Below are 15106 nucleotides of genomic sequence, written 5' to 3'. Positions count from 1 at the left end.
CGATGATGCACATACTGTGAGGGGGGGGGGAATAATGGCATGGAGTCGGGATGGTCTGATCACACCATCCCAATGCCTTGAGACCATGCTGGAGCGATCAGACATGGGGAAATCTGTCTGTGGCCTGTCACAACCTGTTAACTACTGGATTTTCCCCGCTGTCTTTTAACTCTGCTTCTGCGGCGAAGCAGAACAGGTTGCCAATGGCTGTGGGGCGTTTCCCAGATGCTGTTGTCTGATCACGCCCTTTAAATCTACCCGGCATGCGCACCTATGTCGGGTCTAATTGTGTGTATGATCGCAGCCTTAGTACTTTATTTGTACTTTGCATCAGAGGTCATTTCGGGGGGGATCGCGGGGGATCGCAGTTATCCCGGGTGAGGTACGGGGGGCGGGGCACATGACGAAGCCCCGCCCCCTGCTTCCGGCCGCCCCGCTTCCGGCCCTCATTCAACCAGGAGGAGGCAGGAGAAGAGGGAGGGTAAGTTGCTTCCTCCCTGCCTCTCCCCACCCCTGCCTGCCTGGGGCCAGGGAGGGCCTTTGCAGGGCTTCCTTGCACTCCCGCCGGCCTTGCAGATCCACCGCCGGACCCCTCATGGGGCTCGGCAGTGGAGCTGCAAGGCCGGCAGCGGCGGCTGGGACCGTTGGGGGTGGGGCATGTGGCCTTATGACACACTTCCGGTGATGTCAGGGGGTGTGGCATATGCTAATGAGTTATGCTAATGAGTTCCCCTAGCTCTTTTTCTACGAAACGACCCCTGCTTTGCATGATGATTTATCTTAGATCAGTATAAATTGGGTTTTTTTGGTTAAACATATTCTCTTTACATTCTTCAAGGTTGCTTTTGTGTGTTTGGTCAATTCTCTCATTGGCAACTTTCTCTTTGCTTGCTTGCCCTTCCAGCTTTTAGCCAGAAGTGACATTGACTCATCAGTGACATTCTTTTCCCCATGCCCTGCTCCACAAAATCTTCTTTTTTGGGGGGGGAATATATGCCTATGGTTGCCAGGTCCCCCCCGGCCACCAGCAGGGGTTAGGGGCAATATTCCCTCTAAGCTGTGGAGTCTTGTGAGCAAAAATTCTACATTGTGAGCTACTGGCATTAAAGTTGTGGGCGAGCGATTTGGCGACTGCACAAATTAGTCTGCTCTGGGGCCCTCCTTCCTGAGCGAAGACAAAAATGCGTGAGCTGGAGGCTAAAAAACTGTGAGCTAGCTCACACTAACTCAGCTTAGAGTGAACACTGGTTAGGGGGTAGGCATGCCAGATCCCCATTGGCAAACTCCTGGAGATTTGGGGATGGAGCCTGGGGAGACCTCAGTGGGGTACAATGCCATGGAGCCCACCTTCCAATGCACCCATTTTTCTCCAGGGGAACCAATCTCTGTAGTCTGGAGAGGAGCTGAAATTCTGGGGGATCCCCAGGTCTCAGCTGGAGGCTGGCATCCCTATATGCCTGGCAAATCCTAGTGTGGTGTTTTCAGATGAAGACTATAATCAGCAGATTTGGAAGCACAGCCTGCTGGTAGTTACAGTCTGGGAGGACAGGAAATAGAATGCAGAAAGAGAGAGATTCGGCCTAGGCTTCGTCTCTGTTACTGAATGATGGAGCAGCCATTACGTCTGTTTAAGATCTACAGTAGTTTGGCACTTAAATTGTACTTGATTGCTTGATACAAGGACTAGTTTGTTTTATGGCGTTTTATACCACTTCAAAACATTTATACAAAATTGGCGCAAACTTTAAGAAACGCGTGCTCTGAATGGGGAAAATGCAGTCTGAAGAAATGGGAGGGGGGTTCAGAACGAGGCTCTTCAGACTCATTCACACAAGGGGGACGCCAAAACAAAATAGAGATTTTCTGGTTGAAAGAGTTGGCCTTGGAACGTTGGGATAATCCCCAGTTATTGTGAGGAGAAGCACAATCAGTCTCTGAGTTACGACTGAAGCAATTTCTTCTAAACTAATTTAGCATGAATAATTTTGTAGAGACTGGAACCTCAAAAGTTGCACAGAGTAGGTGATAATCAAGCTGAAAAGCAACTATGTTTTTTTCTCCGCTGATTACTTTGTCCTTTGGCTGAATCTTTTCATACTTAAAATTATCTGTGGTATCCATTTCTCACTGACAGATCTCAAGGATGTGAGAACATGAGGGTTTATGGAGATAATGGTCACCTAGCGGAACCAGAAGAGTTTTCAAGAAACAACAAAACTAGGGGGAAGAACGGGCTACAAGAGAGCATGATAAGATCATTTGGGCATTATACAATAAGAAAAATAATAATATATAGAGATAGACAGGTTCAGGTTTAGGTTCAGGTGGGTAGCCATGTTGCTCTGAAGCAGCAGAACAAAGTTTGAGTCCAGTGGCACCTTTAAGACCAACAAGGTATCATTTTTCATGTGCAAGCACACTTCTTCAGATAGAGTGAACCAGACTTCCTCAACCATTACATGGGGGCGGCATTTAGGGCTCTTTATGTAGCAGGAGCTCCTTTGCATATTAGGCCACACACCCCTAATGTAGCCAATCCTCCAAGAGCTTACAGAGTTCTTCTTACTGGGGCTACTGTAAGCTCTTGGAGGATTGGCTACATCAGGGGTGTGTGGTCTAATATGCAAAGGAGTCCCTGCCACAAAAAGAGCCCTGCACGTTAGTTGCCAGGAAGGGCTAATGATGTCATAAGTCTCCCTGTTTGCCAGCCTGACGGGATGAATGACCAGCCTGGTAACAAAACCTCCTCTGATAATGGTACCTCCTCTGAAGAGGAGGAACACCCAGCTGAGATAGAGCCCATCAGTCTTCAAGGACAGGAGAGGCAAGCTCTTGACAACTCGCGGCTCTAGCCAATCTGCCCTCTCCTCCAGCCAGTGTTCCCTCTAAGCTGAGTCAGTGTGAGCTAGCTCACAGTGCTTTAGCCTCCGGCTCACAAATTTTCATCTTAGCTCAGGAAGGGATGGCTCCAGAGCAAACTAAGTTATTCCGCAGCCAACTCACCTGCTCACAACTTTAATGCCGGTAGCTCGCAAAGTAGAATTTTTGCTCACAGGACTCCACATCTTAGAGGGAACATTGCCTCCAGCTGCAAGCAGTTTACCGGGGTCCAGTCCAGACATGGAGGAGAAGGAGGGGGCCGGGCCCAGTGTTTCTCCAACACCTCTTGAGCACTGTCACCATCGGTGGAGATTTATTTATTCATTTATTAGTATTTTTACCCTGCCCTCCCCACGAGCAAGCTCAGGGCGGCTTATAAGAGGGCAACAATGCCCACATATAAAACCTGACCTCCCATCACAGACCTGAGAGCCCGTCACAGTGAACATCTGCTGGATCACAGACACCTGTTGCCAGATGAGTACTTGCAGGTGTTGGGAAATGAACTAATTTATGACTTTATATCTGCTACACACACAACACATGGACTGTGCACACATCTGTATACCATGAGTCAAAGAAAGCTGTTTGCATCACCTACTGTGAGAGAGAGATTTCACATAGGGAACGCTTGCCTGCATTTTAAGTTAATGTAGCTTGCACACATTCAGCAAAAGGCATTGTGGGAAGAAGAAGCACGTGTTAGCCATTGTGAGCAGAGAACAACAACCAAGGAGAAGAATTCCCCCATTACTGGAAAGACGAGATGTCACGCAGGACACGGACCTGATCTGCATTTGAATTGCTGTTTCCTGTTGATGGTACCTTGAATGCCTGGGAAAGCCAAGATTCATCTGTACTTCAAAGGGGATACAGGAAGCTGAGATTTCACACCTGGCCAGATGGCATTCCATGAGATAGTGTGTAGTATTTCAAATATTGACCCAACCCATAGCATACCTGCCCCTTTCTCACATGCACCAATAGGGAAAAGCTATGGGATGGACTTGTAAGTAGGTGGGATTGCAGTTTGGCAAGGTGCCACCCACCTGGAGTTTCAACTATAAAACAAAAGGACCATGCTTTAGGGGCTGGGCTAGCCACATTTTACCATCAACGCAAAGACCATGCTGCAAATCTTCTGGCTAGCCACACTCTACTACCCCCCCCCCTTTCCTGCTTTAAAACTCTTTGACTTTACCAGATCTCTTTGGGATGTGCAGCCAAGGATATTCACTTACACGCACACACACACACTTGACCGGCTGGTTCTGGAACAGTGTGATGTAGGTAAAACTTCTAGACAATGTTCTCTGTCCCTTTATTCTTCATTGCAACAGACAAGACGTCTAGAAACAGGCAAGTATGGACCAATTCTCCTGCCTACCTCCAAGTAAATAAGAAACTATTTTATTTCTATTTCTGTAATTCTAAAGGAACCTTGAGTGTATGCGAATTGAGAGACTGATTATTTTGTATGTGTGACTCTGATATTGCTTAGTAAAGAAATTATTTGTTTTGGAAAAACACCCGTATGGTCTACATTACTGGGACTCTGGGTTCAGACATGACCCTGGTATAGCTGGCCAGAACTCACGTTAAAAATTGTTAGCCCCTGCTGTAAATAAAGCAGTTGGCGTAACACAGGGATGCGTGCCACAATTAGCAGCAGCTAAAGCAGCTATAAATCCAGGCTGGGGGGGGGAGCTGCTCATTGTGGATGCAACTTGTACCATGGCTGCAAAGCCACCCACCTTGTCTCCTGGATCTCTGACTGGAACCTCTGTTGCTGTGAACCTAGACTGGACCCTGGAACACCCAACTTCTGGACCCCCAAAACTACCTGATGACTCCCCCTTCTGAATACCTGAACCTTGGACTGTCTCTTGACCATTCTCCTGCCTGAACCCTTGCTGTGAGAGACTACCTGGTGAGTGACTACCTGGTACTTTCTGCCTGGTTGTTTTGTGGATCTTCTGCCTGATCCTGCACCCGATCCACCTGGTCCAGTACAGTTAGAATCAAGATGCATAAATAACTTCATGATTATAGCTTGAGATTGGATTAAGGCTGTTGCTAAGATCTGTGAATGGCACTAAACAAGCATACAAACACAAATGCTAACAACCAGATGTTAGAACAGAGTTTTGACTCATGTGACACCTTCAAGATCAACAAAGTTCAACAGAGCTCGGTTTTGGGTATAAGCAAGAACAGGTAGACTTCCAACAGACAGACAGACAGACAGACAGACAGACAGACAGACAGAAAGGCATAAGAACATAAGAGACGTCAATGTTGGATCAGGCCAAAGGCCCATCCAGTCCAACACTCTGTGTCACACAGTGGCCAGAAATACCAGTGCCATCAGGAGGTCCACCAGTGGGGACAGGACATTAGAAGCCCTCCCACTGTTGACCCCCCCAAGCACCAAGAATATAGAGCATGCCTTGCCCCGGAGTCCCTATCTATACCTTGTGGCTAATAGCTACTGATGAACTTAAGAACATAAGAGACGCCAATGTTGGATCAGGCCAAAGGCCCATCCAGTCCAACACTCTGTGTCACACAGTGGCCAGAAATACCAGTGCCATCAGGAGGTCCACCAGTGGGGCCAGGACATTAGAAGCCCTCCCACTGTTGACCCCCCCAAGCACCAAGAAGAAAGAGCATCACTTGCCCCGGAGTCCCTATCTATACCTTGTGGCTAATATCCACTGATGGACCTCCTGATGGACCTCTGCTCCATATGCTTATCTAATTCCCTTTTGAAGCCGTCCATGCTTGTAGCCGCCACCACTTCCTGTGGGAGTGAATTCCAAGTGTTAATCACTCTTTGGGTGAAGAAGGACTTCCTTTTATCCGTTCTAACCCGACCGCTCAGCAATTTCATGGCGTGCCCACGAGTTCTTGTATTGTGAGAAAGGGAGAAAAGTACCTCTTTCTCTACCTGCTCTATCCCATGCATAATCTTATAAACCTCAATCATGTCACTCCTCAGTCGTCGTTTCTTTGATGAGGGATTTTATCAAAAGCTTTCTGGAAGTCAAGGTAAACAATATCTATTGGATCCCCCTTGTCCACATGTTTGTTCACCCCCTCAAAGAACATTAACAGGTTAGTGAGACAAGATCTTCCCTTACAGAAACCGTGCTGAGTCTGCCTCAACAGGTTTTGTTCATCTTTGTGCCCAGGGCTGGCCCACCCACTAGGCGAGCTAGGCTTTCACCTAGAGCGGGCCCTTGATAGGGGCTGAGAACTGCCACCCCCGCCAAAAGCGTAGCTCGCTCATTGCTTGCCTTCCCAGAACTTCCCTCCCTCCTCTGTAAAATGCTGGTTCTGTAAAATGCTGGTTCTGCTGGGCTCTGCCGAGTGAGTCTCAGGCCCGCTCCCTGCGCAGCACCATCTTCATGCTCCAGCCAAGGTGCCACCGCACCGAGGGAAGGAGAGAGGGGAGCGGAGGGAGAAGCGCTGCAGGGGTGCCCCGCCCCAGAGGGGGAAAGAGAAGAAAGCCTTTGATGAGGAACTTTATCAAAAGCTTTCTGGAAGTCAAGGTAAATAATATCTATTGGATCCCCCTTGTCCACATGTTTGTTCACCCCCTCAAAGAACACTAACAGGTTAGTGAGACAAGATCTTCCCTTACAGAACCCATGCTGAGTCTGCCTCAATAGGTTTTGTTCATCTTTGTGCCCAGGGCTGGCCCACCCACTAGGCGGGCAGGAGCCGGGAAGCGGGCGCACTCAGCCATATCCTGGAGGTGGCTGCCCTCCCGTGTCTGTATGTGTGCGGGGTGGGGGGGCACTCAGACTGCAGGGCAGGCACGCCTGCTGGGAGCCCCGGGGAACGTGGGTGCCAGAAACGGCAGCCAACTGGTCTGGCCTCCACAGTGGGAGCACCCTGCAGCAGGCACACCAGGGCCAAGGAAGGCACGAAAGGATGCCGGGTTTTGAATGAAGGACCCTGCTGCAGCCCCCAGAGTGGCATGGTGGCTCTTGTGAACAGACTCAACTGGAGCCGGCCCTGTATGTGCCTACTAATTCTTTCCTTAATAATGGTTTTCACCAATTTACCCGGTATCGACGTCAGACTGACTGGCCTGTAATTTCCCGGATCTCCTCCCGGATCACTCCTTTTAAAAGATGGGAGTGACATTTGCTACCTTCCAGTCCTCAGGAATGGAGGCAGATTTTAAGGAAAGAATACATATTTTTGTAAGGAGATCCACAAGTTCACATTTGAGTTCTTTCAGAACTCTCGGGTGTATGCCATCTGGGCCTGGTGATTTTTCAGTTTTTGAGTTGTCTATCAGTTTTAGGACCTCCTCTCTCGTCACCTCAATCTGACTCAGGTCTTTCAACACCCCTCCTGAAATCAGTGGTTCTGGAGTGGGCAAGCACTTTTCATCTTCCACAGTGAAGACAGAGGCAAAAAATGCATTCAGCTTCTCAGCCATTTCCCTATCATCCTTCAGTACTCCTTTTACCCCTTGGTCATCCAAGGGCCCCACTGCCTCCCTGGCTGGTTTCCTGCTTCTAATGTATTTGAAGAAAGTTTTATTGTTGGTCTTTACGTTTTTCGCTATATGCTCCTCCTATTCCCTTTTTGCCTGCCTGACCACAGACTTGCATTTTATTTGCCATAGCCTGTGTTCCGTTTTAGCAGCCTCACTGTGACTAGATAGATGGAATACAAAATGGAGCACCCAAATCCATGACAGAGATGATCATCATGAATCGATCCTTTGCATTTATAGGACACATTTACAAGCCTTCCAAGGACTTTCACGTGCTTTACCTCAACAGCCTTTTCAAGCAGGGCCGTATTACTGAGCCTGAGAAATAGAGGCTTTAATGAGTCGCCCAGTGACGTTGCTGGATGAGGTGAGATTTAAACCAGAGCTCACCCCAGGGAACCATCTGTGACTCCGAAGAGGCTTTATGGGAAGAAGATGCAAATTAACTGCCAGGTTCAGAGTCGTTCTTGCATATATTCAAAATTAAAATGCAAACAATACAAAAACAACCAACCAATGCATTTGCTTATTATGTATCGTCCTCTGGGAGTTTGGAGTGGCATGCCTGGCTCCTCTCCTCCCCCTGCCCCATGCCACACTGCAATCCTAAGAAGAATTACTCTCTCCTAAGTCTATGGAGGAGCTGTGGTGGCTCAAGTGGTTAAGACGCTGAACTGCAGGCTGTGGAAGGTTGGTAGTTCAGCAGTTCGAGACCCGAGTTGCCGCATGACGGAGTGAGCTCCCGTCTCTAGTTCCAGCTCCTGCCAAGCTAGCAGTTCGAAAGCAAGAAACTGCAAGTAGATAAATAGGTTCCACTTTGGTGGGAAGGTAACAGCGTCCCGTGTGCCTTGGTGTTTAGTCATGCCGGCCACATGACCACGGAAACGTCTTCGAACAGCGCTGGCTCTTCGGCTTTGAAACGGATAGGAGCACCGCAACCCTAGAGTCGGATTCGACTGGCTTTCGAGCAAGGGAACCTTTACCTTTACTTTTTAAGTCTATGGAAGGGGCCATGGCTGTTCAGTGGCTAAGACGCTGAACTGCAAACCGGAAGGACGGTAGTTCAGCAGTTCGAGACCTGAGTGCCGCATGACGGAGTGAGCTCCCGTCTCTGGTCCCAGCTCCTGCCAACCTAGCAGTTCGAAAGCAAGAAATTGCAAGTAGATAAATAGGTACCACTTCGGTGTGAAGGTAACAGCGTTCCGTGCACCTCGGCGTCTAGTCATGCCGGCCACATGACCACAGAAATGTCTTTGGACAGCGCTGGCTCTTCAGCTTGGAAATGTAGATGAGCACCGCATCCCTAGAGTCGGATTCGACTGGCTTTCGAATAAGGGAAACCTTTACTTTTTACTATTAAAGGCTTAGAAGGAAGTAAAGCTGTTTAGGGTTATGCTGTTGAACTATATATTTAATTAAAAATTTAGGGATGCCAGCCTCCAGGTGGAACCTGGGGATCCTCTGGCATTATCACTCCAGACTACAGAGATCAGTTCCCCTGGAGAAAATGGGCACTTTGGGGGGGTGGATTTTGTACCCCACTGAGGTCCCTGTCCTCCCCATGCTTCATCCCCAAATCGCTAGGAGTTTCCCAACCTGGATCTGGCAACTAACTCCCCACCACCTACTTATGGTTAGGGGAGACCTGGGAACCCTATACTTCCTTGAGGTAGAGGTGCTCATAATGAATGATAGCATATAATACATAGGGGAGGGTCTGTACACCTGCCCCCCCATATTGCTCTAGTGAAGGCTAATACATTTTTTAAGAGGAGGGAGGGAAATTGATTTCCATACATCTTCTGTCCTGTCCTTTGATGGAGCACAGCAGGAAGTGTAGCCCCTTTTCCTTAATGAGTTGCCACATAGGGGGAATAATAGATTGGCAGAGAGAATTTTGTGAGGTGGGATATGGGAATGGCCAGTAAAAGTAAGTTAGAAAGCAAAGATGTAAAAAATAGGACAGCCTCCAGCTGGGACCAACAAAATTACCTAGGGCATAAGCTCACCTGAGTCAAAGATCTCTTCATCAGATAAAAACAAGAATGAAGATCCATCACCCTTTATATGCAGATCAGAAGATGGGAGGGCAGTTGGAGTCATGTTGCAGAGGCACAATGCAAAACGTAATCAGCTTGTTTAGAGCCTAGAGACATGTATAGAGGAGCATCTGTAATGAGATTAATCCTATGCCCCTATTATGCCCTGGGATGGGGGAGGTCCAAACTTGTTGATGAATTCTAGTTCAGCAATCTCACTTTGTAATCTCCCTTTGAAACTTCTCAGCAGAAAAGCTCCCACTATTAGGTCAGCAATGGAATGTCCTGGAAAATGAAAAAAATTCTCACACTGTTTTATGAGTATTGTTATTTTTAATATCAGATTTAGGTCCATTCACTTGTGATAAAATGATTCAGCAATCTCACTTTGTAATCTCCCTTTGAAACTTCTCAGCAGAAAAGCTCCCCAATTGAATGTCCTGGAAAATGAAAAAAATTCTCACACTGTTTTATGAGTATTGTTATTTTTAATATCAGATTTAGGTCCATTCACTTGTGATAAAATGATTCAGCAATTATATAAATTTTTGCTGGAAGAATATATGCAGGACGAAGTGATTAAGACTACTATGATATCATGGATGAGAGATATAGGTCACTCTATTGACATAGACAAATAGATGACAATGTGGAAAACTGTTTGATACATGAGGCCTACAAATTATAAAGAAAACATTCTTAAGATGTTTCACAGATGGTATTGGACACCAGATAGAATAGCCAAATGTCACAAAAATGTTTCTAATATTTGCTGGAAATGTAGTGGTAATGTGGGAACTTTCTTTCACATGTGGTGGCGTTGTGGTATTATTCAAAAATATTGGTCCAAGATACAAAAAATGCTATCTGAGATGATGGAAACAAATATAACTTTAACACCTGAAATGGCTCTGCTAAACATAATTCCTGATAGATTTGAACAAAGAGATGTGTATTTATTGATATATGTATTAACTACTGCGAGAATACTCTTAGCCAAATACTGGAAAGTAGAAAAGACTCCGTCAAGAGAAGAAATAAGGGTTAAGCTTTTAGAGTTGATACAAATAGATAAACTAAATTTGATATTGTATCTATAGAAGGAAAACAGGAGAAAATTAGACTCAAATGTATATATAGATTTTTACATGTAATGTATTATATTATGATAAAAACATAAATAAAACTTTAAAAAAAGATTTAGGTCCATTCATGTAGATGGTAGAAGTGCATTGTTGACACTTGATGACACTTGATGACATACATCACATTGGAAGATAAGCAAATGAATGAAACTGGTGTTGGTGTTGGTAGGTCTGGTGATTGTGTTATACATGAGACAAAGTTGGCATCTTGGTTTATTACAGGCCCTGATCCCATATTCTATGCCCATGTTTTGTTTCTGGGGGTTTTTTCCCATCGAGTTGTAGCTGAGTTATGATGAACTCATAGGGTTTTCAAGGCAAGAGACATTCAGAGGTGGCTTGCCATTGCCTGCCTCTGCATAGCAACCCTGGACTTCCTTAGTGGTCTCCCATCCAAATATTAACCAGGGCTGACTCTGCTTAGCTTCCAGGATATGACGGGATCAGGCTAGCCTAGGCTAGGTAGTGCATTATGGGGATTTAAAAAGTTTAAGGTTGGGGAGGGCTGTCTGTGCCATTATCCAGCATAGATTGTAAATTAATGACGTGTTGAACTGATTTGAGTTGTGAGCTGTGTGTGACCACCAGTGGTGTTCTGTTGTTGTTTCGTTTGGGAACACTGTTTCTTTATCCTATACACAGAATCTAACAGAGGACAACCCAAGCCGAGTTGGAATACAATGAGTAAAATGTCCCAGTAGAATGCAATGCATCAGTGGCGGTCACACGCGTGAGATAACACGGGGGGGGGGGGGCAAGACTATTTCCTCCGGGGGAATTGGACCCACAGTTGCACGATCACACAGTCCTTTGAAGCTGCGGGGGCAGCCCGCCACAATGTGATCAGACGCAACCGCAGGTAAATCAGGGTTGCTGTTTGTTCTGGATGCACTTAAACGGGGAATCAATGAATCACATCTCCACACTGAGGTCTCCCTATGGAGTTTGCGATGATGCACATGCTGAGAAGGGGGGAAAAACAATGGCACAGAGTTGGGATGGCCTGATCAGACCATCCGGACACCATGAGGGTGCACTGGAGCGATCCGACAGGGGAAAGTCCGTCCATGGCCCATGGCAACCCGTTTGCTACTGGACTTTCCCTGGTGCCTTTTTACTCCGCTTCTGCGGCAGAGCAAAACAGGTTGCCGATGGGTGCGGGGCAGTTCCCAGTTGTTTGTGTCTGATTGTGCCCTTTAAATCCACCCGACATTCGTGCCTATGGCACGGCTAATTCTGCATGCGATCGCGCCCATCGTTGCTTTGTAGTGCTGCAGAAGTCAAGAAGCAATCATTTTCTCCACCTTTTGTCTCTTGGGCTTCCTCAACACTGCAAAAGACCCTTTGGGAAAGTCGGTGTTGACTCATGCCATGGTAGCAATTTCTGACCCTTCAGAGGCTTGGACAGTTTGCCCAGTCTCTAGTACCATGACGTTCTTGTCGTCTACGCCAGCGCCCTGCCGGTCCTCCCGTCTCAATCTAACACTTTCCTTCTTGCGACTGCCTCAAAGTAGAAATTCAGCCGCTGTGTCAATATAGTTCATCAACACGTAATGTGTGTATTCTGTGTCCGGCTGAAGTCTCATTTTCGAGCTTGCAGCCATATAAAATTAAACTTAAATAAAAGCAAAAGGTCAATGCAATTCCCGCAAGGTAATGAAATGGCGGAAACCACAGAGGGGAAAAGTGGGCTAGAATGGCTGTGCTTTCTATTCCCACAGGCGATGCAGGTTCAATTAAGGAACGGCACGGGACCCGGAGCTTCATTCCCCTGCTGGGTTTCACAAGCAAGCTAGCCAGCAAAAAAGAGATCCTTTTCTGGGGGAAACAGAAGGCTATCACCTACGTGGTCAAATGTTAAGCCAGAAGCACACGGAAGACAGAGATAGGTAATTCCATTTATTATCCACCTGTCAATGGTTCACGGAGCACCCCCCCATCACAAAGCAGCATTAGCTGGAGTTTAAATCTGAAAAATGCAACCTGGGATAACTAGCATGTCTAGAATGATGCTGGAGGCACTAATCCTCAATGGACACCATCACTTTGACTTTAAACCAATGCGGGGAAAGGATCTTTCTAAATGATACCTTCAAATTGGCCTGTCTCTGCCCAGTTTGGTGTAGTGGTTAAGGGCACGGACTCTAATCTGGGAGAACCGTGTTTGATTCCCCACTCCTCCACCTGCAGCTGCTGGATGACCTTGGGCAAGCAGTTACTGTCAGAGCTGTCCTCAAAAGGTCAGTTCTCTCAAGAGCTCTCTCAGCCCCACCTACCTCACAGAGTGTCTGTTGTGGGGAGGGGAAGGGAAAGGAGTTTGCAAGCCACTCTGAGACTCCAAGTGAAGGGTGGGGAATAAATCCAATCTCCTCCTCCGCGTCCTCCTCCTCTTCCTCCTCCTCCTCCTCTTCTTCTTCTTCTGTTTCTCCTTGATGACACAGGCAGACCTTAGCCCCCCACCCTCTATGGCTGGGGCAGGGCCATTGTCAGCATACCCTGAGGTGGGGCAGCTGCTGGGGCCCAAGACTTCTGGTGGGGCACACTGCTGATGACCCCCGCCCACACACCTCCCCTGCCACCTGTCTGTGCCCGCACTCCCAGCTGCCCAGCAGCACTGAGGAAGGGCAAGTGTGTGGTGAACAGTGGTGGCCCTCCTGGTGGTCGGTGGAGGAGTTGCAGGCAACAGAGGGGATTGGAGGCTTCCCTACCCCAGTCTTGACCAATGCTCCCTCTAAGCTGTGGAGTCCTGTGAGCAAAAATTCTACTTTGTGAGCTACTGGCATTAAAGTGGTGAGCGAGCGATTTGGCTACTGCATAAAGTGGTTTGCTCTGGAGCCATCCCTTCCTGAGCTAAGACAAAAATGGGTGAGCCGGAGGCTAAAGAACTGTGAGCTAGCTCACCCTAACTCAGCTTAGAGGCAACACTGGTCTCGACCCTCATCTCGAAAGCTGCATGCCCGGCAGCCAGCATTCCTCAGACTCTGTCGAAGGGGGAAACAGAACTGGGATCCCCTACTGAGAAGGGCTTAGGGGGGTTGCGTTAAGTGTAAATGGAGGCATACAGAGGTGAGCTGCTGCTCTCCGGTGTGTATTTTTGACGCCCAGTGCACACAGCATAATAAACGTTCGGCCTCGTTAAAGAAGCTACCATGAGTTCAGTGGGCTGGCTGGGAATGAAAAGTATATTCAGCAAGGAAGGCAATAAGATAACGTACAGGCTGTGCTGCCTATTATGGTGGGCTTGTGGTTTTTAATGTAGATGAGCATATCAGTGGTGAAAATGAGCTAAATTGACTGCAAGCATCCTCTCTGTGTTTTACTATTTGAGGAGGAGGAGGAGATTGGATTTATACCCTGTCCTTCACTTGGAGTCCCAGAGTAGTTTATAATCTCCTTTCCTTTCCAGTTTGGTGTAGTGGTTAAGTGCGTGGACTCTAATCTGGGAGAACCGGGTTTGATTCCCCACTCCTCCACTGGCAGCTGCTGGATGACCTTGGGCAAGCCATAGTCCTGTCAGAGATGTTCTCTCAAAGACAGTTCTGGAGAGAGCTCTCTCAGCCCCACCTACTTCACAGGATGTCTGTTGTGGGGAGGGGAAGGGAAAGGAGTTGGTAAACTGCTCTGAGATGCAGAGTGAAGTGCGAGGTATAAATCCACTCTCCTCCTCCTCCTCTCCCCACAACAGACACCCTGTGAGGTAGGTGGGGTTGAGAGAGCTCTTTTGAGGATTCCTTTTGGGAGAACAGCTCTGAGAGAACTTGTGACTGACCCAAGGTCACACCAGCAGCTACATGTGGAAGAGTAGGGAATCAAACCCAATTTTCCCGGATTAGAGTCAACTAAGGGTGGAGTCTTCCTCTATGCAATAATCCCACAGTACCTGGTAACAAAACAGTCCCATTCGTTATTAAAATGGAGACAAGGCCATCACCAGAGATGGTTGCCAACCTCCAGGTGGAGCCTGGAGACCCCCCTGAAATTACAACTGATTTCCAGACTACAGAGATCAGTTCCCCTTGAGAAAATGGCAGCTTTGGAGAGTGGCCTCTAGGGCATTATACCTCTCTAAGGTCGTTCTCCTCTCCGGGTTCAACCCACCAAATCTCCAGGAATTCCTGAGCTCAGATTTGGCACCATATACCCAGCCAACAGCCGACATAACAAGTGAAAGGTGTGGCTAAAGCAAGGACATTTCCCTTGACAGAAGAGAAGAAGAGATTGGATTTATACCCCGCCCTTCACTTGGAGTCTCAGAGCGGCTTACAAACTCCTTTCCCTTCCCCTCCCCACAACAGACACCCTGTGAGGTGGGTGGGGCTGTACTCTAGGGCATTATACCCCTCTAAGGTCGTTCTCCTCTCCAGGTTCAACCCACCAAATCTCCAGGAATTCCTGAACTCAGATTTGGCACCATATACCCAGCCAACAGCCGACATAACAAGTGAAAGGTGTAGCTAAAGCAAGGACATTTCCCTTGACAGAGCTAAAGGATGCCTGGCAGATCAGACAGCAACATCTGGGAAGTG

Source organism: Gekko japonicus, unplaced genomic scaffold (assembly GCF_001447785.1).
Source record: "Gekko japonicus isolate JY-2015 unplaced genomic scaffold, Gekko_japonicus_V1.1 scaffold3486, whole genome shotgun sequence".
In the NCBI taxonomy this organism is placed as follows: Eukaryota; Metazoa; Chordata; class Lepidosauria; order Squamata; family Gekkonidae; genus Gekko; species Gekko japonicus.
This window is presented reverse-complemented; position numbering follows the sequence as displayed.